The following is a 13,737-nucleotide window of genomic DNA, read 5'->3' on the forward strand; positions in this document are numbered from 1 at the left end:
GGCCCAGCCCAACTCCTCCGGGCCCCGCCCCTGCCCGCGGCGGCCTCCCATTGGCCCGGCGTCCGCCTCGGCGTCGTGACGTCCTGCGGCAGGTTGAGGTGCGGCTCGCGCCCTCCTCCCATTGGGCCCGGCGCTCCCGGGTACCGGGTGCCGCGTGACCTTCGTTGTCTCGCATCCTTCTCGCGCCCGACACGGGACCCTCTTCCTCTCCCTCTGCCCACCGTCCCAGAACTGCACGGCTCTTTACTCCTTGTTTCCTCCTGAGTCTTCGGCCCTAATATCCAGGCCAGCCTGTCGCTTCTCGTAGCCTTTCCTAGATGTCAAATTAGTTCCAGTGCCCTGGTTACGTGGCACTTGCTGCGGGAACGGCCACACCTTAGCCGGTTCCTTACTGCTTCACCGATTCTCCTTGCCGCCGCCGGCGCTGCCATCTACCGAGTGCAACGGTCTTAGAGGCTCCAGGTGCGATTATTTGAAACAAAGCTCTGAAACAGGACTTAGAAAATAACAGACGAAAATTTTAAAGACTTGTTTTAGATAGTTTGCCTATAATCACCCCAGACCAAAAACAACTAACATTACCCTTTTCCTGCAGCGCCTTTCCGTTTTAGGCGTCTGTGCCGCACCTATCTTAAACTGGCCTCTTAAAATATTTGGCTTTTGAAATTGAATCTAGAATTTTTGAAGTATGGGGATTGGAGTGAGCAGGAATAGAAAACGGTTGAGAAAATTTTTACATCTTATTAAAAAAAACTGAGCTATTTAGTCATCAGAAGTTTGACTAAGATTGTGCTAACCATGTGCCAGGCACTATTATAAATATTGTATATGTATTTACATATAATAAACCTTTACTTTGTTAAAAACTAAAGGAGGTTATCAGTAAACACTGGAACAAGAAATGAATCCACCAAAACACTCTGTCGCAGAGTGGATAAATCTGCTTTAAATTCACTGAAAATACCGTGCTGTCATGGGTTAGTAAAGCTTTTGTCCAAGCTGTTCTTCCTGTCTGTAATTCACTTCCTCTATTCTGTCACTGTAAACGCCTACTCATTCTTACAAATCCTGTTCAGGCCTGACCTCTCAGAAGTCTTCCCCCAACACCTCCTCTTACAGAACTTATCACTTCTTGCTTCATGCTGCTGTAGCATATTCATGCTTCTATTACTATGTTAGTGACCAGGATGCCCTACACAGTTGGTATACAACTATTATGCCTCCCATTTCATCCCTAGGGTGCAAATATTTGAGCTCTCACAAACCAGTGATAGAGAACTGTCCTCCCTCCAACTCCCTCTCTTTTACGCCTACAGAATTTGCCATACTTTAGAGGTACCTGAAAGTGAATCTAATGGCTTGATCTAATGGCTGAAGCAGAGGGTGAATGCGGCAAAACTGGCCACGTATCCGTGATCCTGGAAGGTGCTTGGCTTATTTTCTGGGGCCTGCCTCCACACTCCAGAGCTCTCTAACAGGAAGTACTCCTGGCTGAATTCCCAGTCACCTCGGCAGATGAGGCCATGAAGACTTACGGCTTACAGCTGCAGGATGCCTATGCACCAGCCACTGAAGGGGTGACTCAGGGGCAAGGCAGCAAAGCTTTTTAGCAGATGTAAAGTACATAGAGATAAAGCCTTGCCCTCATGGGGGTCCTGTACAGTGGGGTCAGTGCCACGTCAGAATCTCAGCCAGAGTGGGGCCCTTCTGGCCTATTCCAGTGTCACCCTGATCCAAGGGCCCTCAGGCTCTGCCAGTTTAGGCTCCAGGTGTCAGATTCCAAAGAATCAGCTCTTTCCATGCCCAGGAGTGCTAAATCAGGGCTGGTTCTGGCTTTCACCACCTTGAGGATTTAGAGCCATCATTGTTCTAGTCCTCACTGGTGACTAACTCCTTTGGGGATTAAAAAAAAACCTACCCTAAAAACACAGGCAGTTTCCTGATACCTTTCTTGCAAACAGAGCCACTTACTTGACTCCTACCCAATAAGAATGTGGGAAGCTCAACAATTCCAAGTCAGCTTTTTTTTTGTCCTGGCCTGCATAGGTACAATCTCACTAAAATGTAATCGTTGGTAGGCACCCTTCTGGTAAAAAAACTTTACTAATGTGCATTACACTGTATTATATTTTTATTCCTATCTCCCTACTGAGCTCTAGATGGTAAGATTATGTCTTTTATCTTTTATATCTTTGGCACCTAACAGATCTCCTAACATGGTAACAGTGATAGCCACCACTACAGTAGTAATAGTAGCAGCAAATCTTTACTAAGTGTTTATTCTGATCCAGGGAGTGCACTGAATGTGTTACATGAATGATTTCACAAAGCAGGTACTCTCATCCTCATTTTTACAAATGAGAAATTTGAGACAGCTCAAGTAACCTTCCCAAAACTATAGTTAGTAAGTCGCAGAATTGTGCTTGATATCTGCCTGTTGAAGTTAATGGTGTCCTACTTACTGAAAAGCCAAACATATAAAACCAGCCAATTAATGGTGAACGTTTCCATTATCAGAGGAGAATGTCCTCTCTTCACCCCAAGTTTCCATGAGGACTGTTTCCTCGCTTCTCTCAGAGCCTTAACTGTTTCACCTCTGATGATGTAAAATAAATCTGGGCAGAGTAACAGCAAACTGGGCTCAGTTCTGCCACCTGTTTCCTCTAGGGAGGTGCAGCCCACAGGGAAGAACAAGTTTCTGCCGCTCTCCCAGGGGCCTGCCTGCTCCCAACCCATGCTGCTGGGAACTGGGTGGGGACAGCTCGTAATTCTGGAATTCACTATTAGCTCAGCACACTTGGCTACTAGACCTAAAGTCACTTGTGGCAGCCTGTCTGTCTCACTCTTTGTTTTCTTCCTCAACTTTTCAGAAGTAAGGAAGAGGTAAGCTATTTCTTAAGCTCTATTAGAGACCTCTCCCTGCACCCCAGAAACATGAAAGGATGGATTTAAACTTTTTAACTTGAAACAGTCCACAGAGGAAAGGCTGGTTAGAAAAGCGAAGGCAGGGAGTGATAAGAAAGGAGAGGGGGAAGCAGAAACCAAAAACTTCCCACTGAGAGTCAATGAAAGACAATTCAACATTAAGGAGAAAGTGTTTGGCAAATTGAAAGGTAAGTTAATGACAAACAGTAATTCACAACTTGCTTGACCTGTAGAACTCTTTAAAGCACTTGCACTATGTGAAATGAAGCATACCGCTACCCACAGGTGTGCTAAAACCCTTTAGATGATGGGGATCTGGACCTCGTGGGGACCTCTGCTGGTCCAGAATGCCCTTTCAGGCCCATTCTTGGACTTTCCCAGGTTTCCACAAGTGGGCTGAAAGTTCCAAAAAGAACATGTGCTCCGTGTGTTCTTATTTATCCAGCTATATGCTTGCCACCTCCATCTAGATGTTTCACAGGCATTTCAAATAAAGCATGGGACAAACACTTCTCTGGATTTTCTTCCCAGAACCTGTTCCTTCTTCAGGCTTCCATCTCAGTGGATGGGACCAGGGGACCCCTATTAGATTCCTCTCATTTTCTCCTACTCCAGATCCAATCCACCTGCCAGGTTCTGTTGTCTCCACCTCTAAAATAGATCCTGAATCTATTCACTGCTATCTCCACTGTTACTACCTTGTCCAAACTAGGTGTCAGTTCTTACCTGGACTGTTAAAATAGACTCCTGATTGGCCTCCCTGCTTGCACTCTTGCCAAGTTATAATCTAACCAGCATCCAGGGAGAGCTTTCAAAATTAATATAAATCATTCATTCCCCTGCTTAACATTATCCAATCACTTCTAAATGCCCTTAGAATAAAGTCCACATCTGAGTTAAAGTTCTGTGTGATCAAACCCCTGTCTTCTGTGTGACTTTACTGCTTGGCTTTCTCTACCTCATGTGTCATACCCAACCAAGTTTGCTCCCACCTCAAGACCTTTGTACTTGCTGTTTCTCTTCTTAGAACACTCTTTTTTCAGATCTTCTTCTGGTCATTTAGGGTAAGTATCACTTCCTCAAGAGGAAACTTCCTTCTTATCCATCTAAATTAGACCCCTGCCCTTTCCCCTTATCACTTTGTCTCACCTTTTCTTTTAAGTTGGTTTTTTAAAAAAGTTATTATTTAGTTTTTTAATAGCACTTATTACTATCTGAAATTATCTTGATTATCTAATTGTTTACTTGTATTTATTATCTGTATCCCTTAACTAAAATGTGAGCTCCATGAGGGCAGGAATCCTACCTGTTTTGCTCACTGTATTCCCAAGGTCTGAAACAGTGCCTGGCCACAGAAGTCACTCACAAATGAAGGACTCATTATGAGTTTAATGCAATTCTCATAATGAAAACACAAAGCCAAGTCTAGACACTGATATAGACATAGTTTGGCTCAAAAACACAGATTTCTGATCATGTCGTGGCTTCCCCTTTGAAGGTTAACCTCATTCCACACCCAAAATGCCTGAGCAACTTTGAAGGGTCTTTGTCTTTGAGTTCATTCACAGTCAAAGATAAGAATCAGTCTTTACTTCACCAAGATCACTTCAAGTCAGAACAACTCTCCCCCCACCTACCCTCAGTGATTGCCAGGTCCATTTAGGTCTGACGGCAACTGAGACTCCAACCTCCATCCCCTCAGCCCCTTGCCCAAATTGGGGGGAATCCCCTCAGGCCATGTCAAGTCAATGCAGGGATTCTGGGGGTGATGCTCTTTCACTAAATAAAACTTTAGCATTAGTGAGAAATTGGATCAAAATTATGTGGACGAGAGGAATACAAATTCATTAGACTAGAAGAAGATCTTTAAATTGAGAAAAAAGGTTGCAGCCATGGAATAGAAGATGCTCTGTATCCCTCCTCCCAAGCCGTAAGAGTGGAGTTTCCCCACCATGAGAAGTCTGCAGACACTGCGACCTGCTCCCTCCTCCCACAGGCAGGCGTGTAGGACTGTGACTGATGTAGTCTCTCCAAGGGTAGGAGAAGGCCTGTTTCCACCAGCATCAGACACATCTTCCTTTGTGGACTGCACCAATTTGGGAATGTTCCTGCTGCAAGTGATGCAGAGAGAAGGACTGCAGGTTATAAGGATGGCATCAATGATTTTCCATCCTGCCCATTTCCCAAAAAAGTGGTTGGAGAAACAGCCTAAGAGGACAAAATAAGTTTGAGCAAGGGCCTATCACACTGCAGAGGTAAAACTCCAACAGCCATGTCAGGAAATAGCAAGCTCAAATGCTTTCAGGAACTTAAAAGAGAAAAACCTGGTGGGGTTTCCATCTTTGTCTAAAAAAGCAAGCACCCATTCTCCTGCCCTAGGCAATTGGTAACATGGGAGCATGACCCCAAGTTTAGCAGATATGCCAAATTGTCAAGGGAGAAGCCAGGATTGGAATTTTTATGTGATATTTCCTGATTTTTAAACTAGGGTTACATTCCACTAAGTAACAGAAAATCATAAATTAGATAAGAATGTCTTCCTCTGCGAGATGCAGTTCAGAACTACTCTAGCATCTCCACAGTGACCAGGGATCCAGCTTCCCCCAGCTTCCTGCTCTGTTGTCCCTAGGGTATGGCCTTTGTCTTCATGACCCAGTACGGCTGCGAGAGCTCTAACAGCTTGTTCTAGGCAGCAGGATGGAGGACTAGCTGGAAGAAGGGACATAGGATTTGCCTTCCACGGAAGCTACCCAGGCGTATCTGCTTACATCTCACTGGCTAGAACCTAGCTGCATGGCGACTGTTAACCGCCATGTCACATTTCCCAACTTTCCTTTGCAGATATACATATATATATATGCATGCAGAGAAAGAGATTTATTTTAAGGAATTGGTTCAGGTGACTGTGGGGGACAGCAAGTCTGAAATGCCTAGGGCAGGACAGGAGGCTGGAAACTCAGGCAACATTTTAATATTACACTCTTGGGGCATAATTCCTTCTCTAGGAAACCTCAGATTTTGCTCTAAAGGACTTCAATTTGTCAGCTAAGACCCATCCACATGATTGAGGGCAATTTCCTTTACTAAAAGTAAACTGATTATAGATGTTAATCACATCTACAAAACATCTTCACAGCAACATCCAGACTAGTTTTTGAACAATTTAGCCTTGTTAAATTGACACATAAAATTAACCATCACAGTCACTCATTAAAACATTTTTAAAGCTGTGCAAGTAAAAGAACACCTGTCTGTGAGTCTGGTTTGGCCTGTGGCCTGCCAGTGTGCAATCCTTCCTCTACACGTTAGAGCAAGGAGCGTGGTTCTTTATAGACCTAGAACGTAACAACCCACTACACCCCCTGCACACTGCAGTCACACATATGTGATAACAACAGGCTGCAGCCCTGCCCCTTCTGGGAGACTACGCCTAGACAGAGAGCTAGTCTTGGGGTTTTGTGTATGTGTGTTTTTGGTATTGTTTTGCCACTGTGTTGATGGCATCTGATAAGCAACAAACTTCTCTTTGACCTTGCTCTAACTCCTTAAATTATTTTCACTGTAAATTCCAAGCTTCTGGTGTAGAGAGGCACAGGAGGGAGGGGTGAGGGGGCAGGTCGGGCATTTTCGCTAACAAAGCCCACGGCTTTTCCACTGATACCACGTCACTCCATCCCCAAGCACCACCGGACAGGGGAAGCCACTTCTTCCCCCACGCTCTCAGATAGTTCTTTTTAACTTGCTTTTGTCTTTCAGAGCTGACTTTGATAGTCAGCCTGGAAAACAGAGGTCTGCTGCATCGTCTTGTCGCTGAGTTGTTGGAGGACTCTGTGTACGATGAGTATTGGTCTTCTCATCGGTACATGTACTGCGATCGTTTTTCCTAATTCTGTAAACATTGTTTATGATGTCTTTCTCTGTATTCCTGTACATGCTTGCAGCTTTTCTCAGTCTATTTTAACATTATAGGTACTAGAAATGGCTAAAATGGGCCCATTAAAAGCACCGATACACAAATTATATCACTTAGAAATCCATAATTTCACTAAAAGTCAAGAAGATAGAACTAAATCTGTTTTGGGTAAACATGCATCTTTATGTTTCTTAATTCCTGAAATAAAGTCATTATATATAACAATCTTCATATAAAAATAAAAAACAATTATAAGTAAGTGGATCTTTCTTAGCTTTATGGGAAGCAAATTTGGTTTCTCTAGTTTCAGTGCTTTTCCCTGATGTTTCATTTTCTTTTCTTTTCTTGAAGTATAGTTGATTTATAATATTATATTAGTTTCTGGTGTACAACATAGTGATTCAGCTACACATATATATATTCTTTTTTGTTATAGGCTATTATAAGCTACTGAGTATAGTTCCCTGTGCTATACTGTAAGTCATCTCTATTGTGATTTTGTATCTACAGTGAAGTCCATTGGAAGTTGTCAGTTCTGAAGAAGCCAAGAATAGAAGGGGAGCTCATATTGTGGTGCTGTTTGTCTGATATTTGGAAAAATGGCTCTCCGTGCTTGAAAATCACAGAATGCTGATAAGACAATCTGATGGCTTACTCCTTATAAAGTATCTCAGTTTGACCCTCATTTGAATGTATGTTTATCCCCATTAAACTCATGCTTTGAATGGCAAAAAATGTAATTTTAATGAGGATGCCAACCCACTGGAAGCATTATCCCAAATTGTTCTTTTGTGACATCTATTTTGAATCAAATACAGATTTTTTTTTCCTTATGCCAAATTCTGCTCTTTGGCTCACAGAATGACAATATTTTACTCTTAATATAGATGAAATGCCTACTAGCTAACGCATTCTGTATGGAACACATTAAGAACATACATTTTCTTGCATTTCTTACTCTCTTATATACTTCTTAAGTGTTCACAGTCACAAACTGTCTTCAATAATGGCTTGTGATGAAAATCTGTCATACTCTTACCTGACCAGGGCTGCCGACATAATTTGTTGGGCCCAGTGCAAAATGAAAATCTGGGACCCCTGTTCAAAAGCAGGAAAAAAAAGTACAGTTAAAGGTACTAATGTAATAGGGGTAATAGTGATACATAGGTAACTCAATGAACTTAAAAACCACAAAAATAATATTTGGGGGGCCATAATTCTATATAATGCAATAAACAACAATAGTCTATTAATGTGATATTTTGATTGACGATGAAAATTTTCTGGCTCACCTGCCTGCAAATTCATTAAGATTGATACTTATCATTTTATTTTCATTTTCAGAAGGTAAGAAATTCATTTCACGCAGTTTCTTTTTCAGTAGACATGACTGAAAGCTAACATCAGTCACTCTTAGCAAATGCAAGATCACAAATAAATTTTGATTGTTTTCATTTTGAAAAGGATCTTTCTGCTGATACAACTGTGAATATATTACAAGCTGTGACAACACTAACATAAATTTCTACTTACTTATTTTGAAAAATAAATTTTAGTACTTCTAGTGTTGATTCTTGTAGAAATATTTTCCTAGACAGATTTAATTTTTCATACAAATTAGCTTTATGTAAGTCTAAATTTGATTTTAAGTATAAAATTATATAACAGCATTTTAATGTTTCCTCAGACATGACGAAATGTTTCCTGAAATTTATGGAGGTTTTATAAGCAATGGAAATTGACTTCATGATTTGAGTACAATTCAAAAGGCCAGTTTATGCTTTCTGTCATTCTGTCTTCAATTACAAGGAAAAAAATTTAATTGCCTTTCTTATTAACAACTGATTCATTCAAACCTTCATATGAAAATAGTGTTTTTTAAAAATTGAAGTATAGTTGACTTCAGTAACATAATATTCTATTAGTTTCGGGTGTACAACAGAGTGATTCGATATCTTTATAGATTATAGTCTATATAAAGTTATTATAAAATATTGGCTATATTTGCTCTGCTGTACATCACATCCTTGTATCTTCTTTATTTTATTCCTAGTAGTTTGTATCTCTTAATCCCCTACCCATACATTGCTCCTCCTCCCACCCCTCTCCTCACTGGTCACCACTAGTTTGTTCCCTGTGTTTGTGAGTCTGTTTCTGTTTTGTTGTATTCATTTGTTTCTTTTACTTTTTAGATTCCACATATAAGCGATAACATTCAGTATTTGTCCTTCTCTGACTTATTCTGCTAAGTAGAACACCCTCCAAGTCCGTCCATGTTGCAAATGGCAAACTTTCATTCTTTTTATGGCTAAGTAATATTCCATTGTCTATATACCACATCTTCTTTATAGTGTTCTTTTCTGTAGAATGTGATGATCTTTATATTTAATTTCTATTTCTGTGGTTATTTGCTTTACGATGTTGCAGCAGTTTTCAAAACTAGAGATTCTAAACCCTTTAAGAATTCTAATGTTCACAGCAGCACTATTTACAATAGTGAAAACATGGAAGCAACCTAAGTGTCCATTGACAGATGACTGGATAAAGAAGCCATGGTATATTTATACAAGGGAATACTACTCAGCCATTAAAATGAAAATAATGCCATTTGCTGCAACATGGATGGACCTGGAGATCATCATTCTAAGTGAAGTAAGCCAGAAAGAGAAAGACAAATACCATACGATATCACTCATATGTAGAATCTAAAAAAAAAAAAAAAAAGACATAAATGAACAAATTTATAAAACAGAAACAGATAGACATAAAAAACAAACTTATGGTTACGAGGGGGAAGGGGGTGGGAAGGGATAAATTGGGCATTTGAAATTTGCAGATACTAATTAACTGCTATATATAAAATAGGTAAACAACAGTTTGCTGCCTGACTGCCAGCAGCTCCAGTCCCAGTGTCAGGCTGGGAAGCTGAAACTGGTGCTGATGACAGGGATTGGCAAGCTGGCGTCCCAATGCAGGCCCTGGTGCTGTCCCCATGCAGGGCCCCTCCCCGTCTGGTCTGCGGAGCCAGGGCTGCCACAACTGCTGCCTCTGCTTTTGCTGTTGCTGTCACCGTACCCCGCCGCCGTGCAGGCCCAGGTGCTGCCCGGCTGCGCCCTGCCCTGTTCTGAGGCATGCATGTGCCTGCTGGGTTACCTGCGCTGCCCAGCCCTCTGCACACATGTACGCATCACCTCTGGTTGTGCTTCCACTGCTCATGTGCATATTCCATTGTCCCATGAGTTGTCACTTACTGAACACAAGTACAAAAATAAAATTATTAAGATTTTTGAGGCAGCAATAGCAGAAGATTAAACCATGTGTGAGGCCTTCCTGAGAGCAGGGCCCCGTGAGACTACACAGCTCGCACGCTCACCAAGCTGCATATGGTCCTACAGTCTATCGAGCGTCAGGATTTGAACTGTAAGGAAGACAACATGAGGTGAAGGGGACATGATGACAATGATGGATTTCCTCCATGACCTTAACTTAAGGTAACAGAGATTGATAAATCTGTGTCATCTTCATACTGAAATGTGTGCTCCCTGAGAGCAGGAATCTTGTCTCACGTAACCCTGTGTGCGCCACAGAGCCTACCTCCGTGCTTTGCATAAGGCAGATGTTAGATAAATTCAGTTGAATAAATAAGTTGCTATTCTTCTGTTTTTCAGAGCGGTAACATGTAAAGACCTGGACACAGATCTGTGATCTTTTTATATAAGGCACTGAACTGATCAAAGTCAGTGCAAAAACTCTGATCCAGGACGAGGAACATCGTTAGTAAGCAAGGTGTTTCCTGTATCCCTTCTCCAAATGGGCCTGCACGTAAAATTCCTGAGCTTGGCAGGAGCCTTTCTGCCTTCGCCCGGACTGAGAGAAACTCTCATAACTGACTTCCATTTTTTTCTTCTTTGTTTCCAGAGAGGACTTAATTCTTTTCTAGGCCCAAGATTAAGATGGCATTATTCTTTACCCTGAATTTCCAAAGGTGATTTTGTAAATCTAACTATGAAAGACTGCTGACTCATGAAATCTAATCAGCAATGGGAGATGCTGAATGGAAGGAGCAAACTATAATTTTGCCTGTAACTTCTCAGTAAAAACTGTCTCCTAGGGTGGGCAAATCAGGGTGCTGCTGCTCCATCAAGTAGCAGAAGTACTTGCCCTCAGGGCTCTCTTGTGCCACTTGCTATATAAAAGTTTGAATTTTATGGTAATAAAAACAGACCTTGTTGAGTCATGAAAATGGAAGGCAGGCTTGGATTCTGCAGGGAAGCTGCAGTAAGTGCTCGGTCTACAGGCAGCCAGGATCTTTCCCAACCTCTACTAACTAGAGTTAATGTCAATCCATGACCGCAAATTCCTGTTGATCTTGATAATTCTACATTCTATGAGGAAGTAAAATTTATTAGTATCCATGCCAAAAATGGCATACTCAGATGTTACTTATTCACTCTGACACACCCTTATACTATCAGGCGCTTCTGATTCTAAATTACCACACATTCCAGAGAATGCAATCCAGGGAATGCAAATAAAATTCATCTGAATTAAGAGGCTATGTCCCTCTTACATAAAAAACAACAACAACAACAAAACTTAACAACTTGACAAACTGGAAAGCTGCTCCTAGAAGGGAAAAATATTAAAGCATATAAATCATGATTGTGGCTGTTTTTTTTTTTTTTGGTGGGGGGAGTGGAGGAGGTAATTAGGTCTATTTATTTAATGGAGGTGCTGGGGATTAGAACTCAGGACCTTGTGCATGCTGAGCATGCACCCTACCACTTGAGCTATACTCTCCCCCTAGACTGGATATGTATATTTAGAAGTTGTCTGTATATAAACAGTATTTAAAGTCATGAGACTGGATGAGGTCACCATCCATTGACAGAGAAGGAGTAGGAACTGGGAACTGGCATTTTCTTATGTTCAGGAGTCAGGATAAAGAGAAGCCATCAGCAGAGAAACCTGGGAAGAACGGCCAGGGAAGCAGGAGGAAAGCCCAGAGTGTGTGGCGCGCTGGAGTCAGTTAACGTATAAGGTGAAGTGACTGGTCGCTGGCGCTGCGTTTGTATGGATCCTGAGAAGCCGCCATGGGACTTAGCATGGCTGCTGGAGACTTTTCCAGGGCAGTGTCGGTGGAGCTGTGAGGCCTAGACAGTGACTGGAGTGGGTTAGCAGTGAGAGGAAAAGCACTGAGCTAGTAAGAATCAAATAAATCTTTCCAGTTTTGCTGCAAAGGCACTAGAAAAACCAGGTGGTATCTGGTGAAGGAAGTAGGATTAGGTTTTAAAAAGGTATTTGTCTGCTGATGGGAAAATCAAGAAAGGGCAGAAAATTTGATGATCTTTAGGAGGAAGAATGGCAAACCAATGTCCCTAGGTAGAATCTAGTGCCTAAGGAGAGGGCCTAGGTTTGGGCAGAAATCCAGAGAGACTGTGGTTTCAGGAAAAAATTATAAATGACTTTGAGATGAGCAAAGAATATTACTGGTACCCTGTCTAGCACACACTTCAGGCTACCCTGCACCCTGCCTTTGAGCTATTTTGCAACTTTGTAAGTCACAGTTGGTAGGAATGCAAAAAATTCTTTTCCATATATATACAAAAGAATTTTGTCCAATGGAAGCACAATTGATTTCCCTCCCCAACTACTGAAGCTAGTTTGCGTTTATTAAGCAAATTCCTTTTGGCATGCCTCATTATCCCTATATGCTGCTCTTTGAAATTCTTCTTAGAACTGCTTCCAACATCTCACTGGTTCCTTCATTAATTAATGAGCTCAATAAAATCTTGGGTATATGTTCGTTTTACATTTGTACGAGAATCATTTTACATCCTTTAAAAAAAAAGTATCCTTCAGCAATAGTGATGGCAGACCGCACACACGGGCAGATGCTTAGCTGCGTGGAGGTGGCGGTGGTAACCTGTGGAAGTTCTCTTCCAACAGCTTCACTTCCCTGAGGACAGAGATGTGGCATAATAGCATTGAGAGAGTGAATGGACTAGGGATGTTAGCATGACCGCAGCAGTGAGGACCCCTTGAGGTCAGCGGCCCTGGATTTGAAGGGGGCTGTCTGTGGACTATATTTCTCCTGCCATAGTCCAGCTGCACAGATGCACACGCAAAGGAAGGAGGGTTGAATTTAACCAGGGGTGTGCCTTGGCGAAATCAGCAGGAAGAAGCAATGTGGGGAGGACAAAGAGTTGGGGATATATACAAAGGGATGAATTAGAGTGATTCACTTGCAATTTAAGCAGGGTTAAGGAGATAAGAAAAAATTCAGGAGAGGTGAAGGATAATAGCCATGTCTTGACATCAATAGATTGAAGGTCCCAATGAGGTGGAAAGACTGTTGGAGCTACTGTACTAGAATAATAAGCTGGAAAGTCAGAGAAGCAAAATCTCTCCACCTGGGGCTGGCATCCCAGTGTTTGAACAGACATTCTGTTGTTTAAGGGTCACTTACCTGCTAACCACCGAACTCCTCTTTTTGTGCGTGGAAGTACAGATGTTTTGTGGAGTTACTTCCCCCTTCTCCTAGTTTATTCTTATCTTTCTCAATGAGATAATTCCATGTGATCAAGTCTTGTTTTCTTCAAGAGTGAACAAAATCTGCAGACAGGCAGCACGATGAGCAGGGTCTCCGTGGAAGGTTGTACGGTTTGTGCACTGCACAAGGGAAAGCAGTCTGAAGGGTGAGTGGGCTGAGATCCAGCTCAAGCTCTACTCATTGAGCTGCAGCCCCATCACCAGCTGCCTTTTGTGCCCACAAAGGTTCATTTCTGTTCTCACGGGGATGTTCCTAGAGTAACAATTTTCCTAAAGCACAGCAAGATGCCACGTAGGCCGGGGGCCCTGATAAAAACTGCACATGTGCTATGAGGTTTTACCCAGAG

The 13,737-nt window shown here is 42.1% G+C and overlaps 1 long non-coding RNA gene across 1 annotated transcript; it reads left to right on the forward strand.

Annotated features, from left to right (window-relative positions):
* Window positions 1-134: 134 nt before the first annotated feature.
* Window positions 135-8,407, forward strand: LOC140687347 (uncharacterized). The gene is made up of 2 exons (XR_012061580.1): window positions 135-462; window positions 7,349-8,407. It is a non-coding gene; the product is annotated as an uncharacterized lncRNA (long non-coding RNA).
* The last annotated feature ends 5,330 nt before the right edge of the window (window positions 8,408-13,737 follow it).

The sequence above is a fragment of the Vicugna pacos genome, chromosome 2, assembly GCF_048564905.1.
Source record: "Vicugna pacos chromosome 2, VicPac4, whole genome shotgun sequence".
Taxonomy (NCBI): Eukaryota; Metazoa; Chordata; class Mammalia; order Artiodactyla; family Camelidae; genus Vicugna; species Vicugna pacos.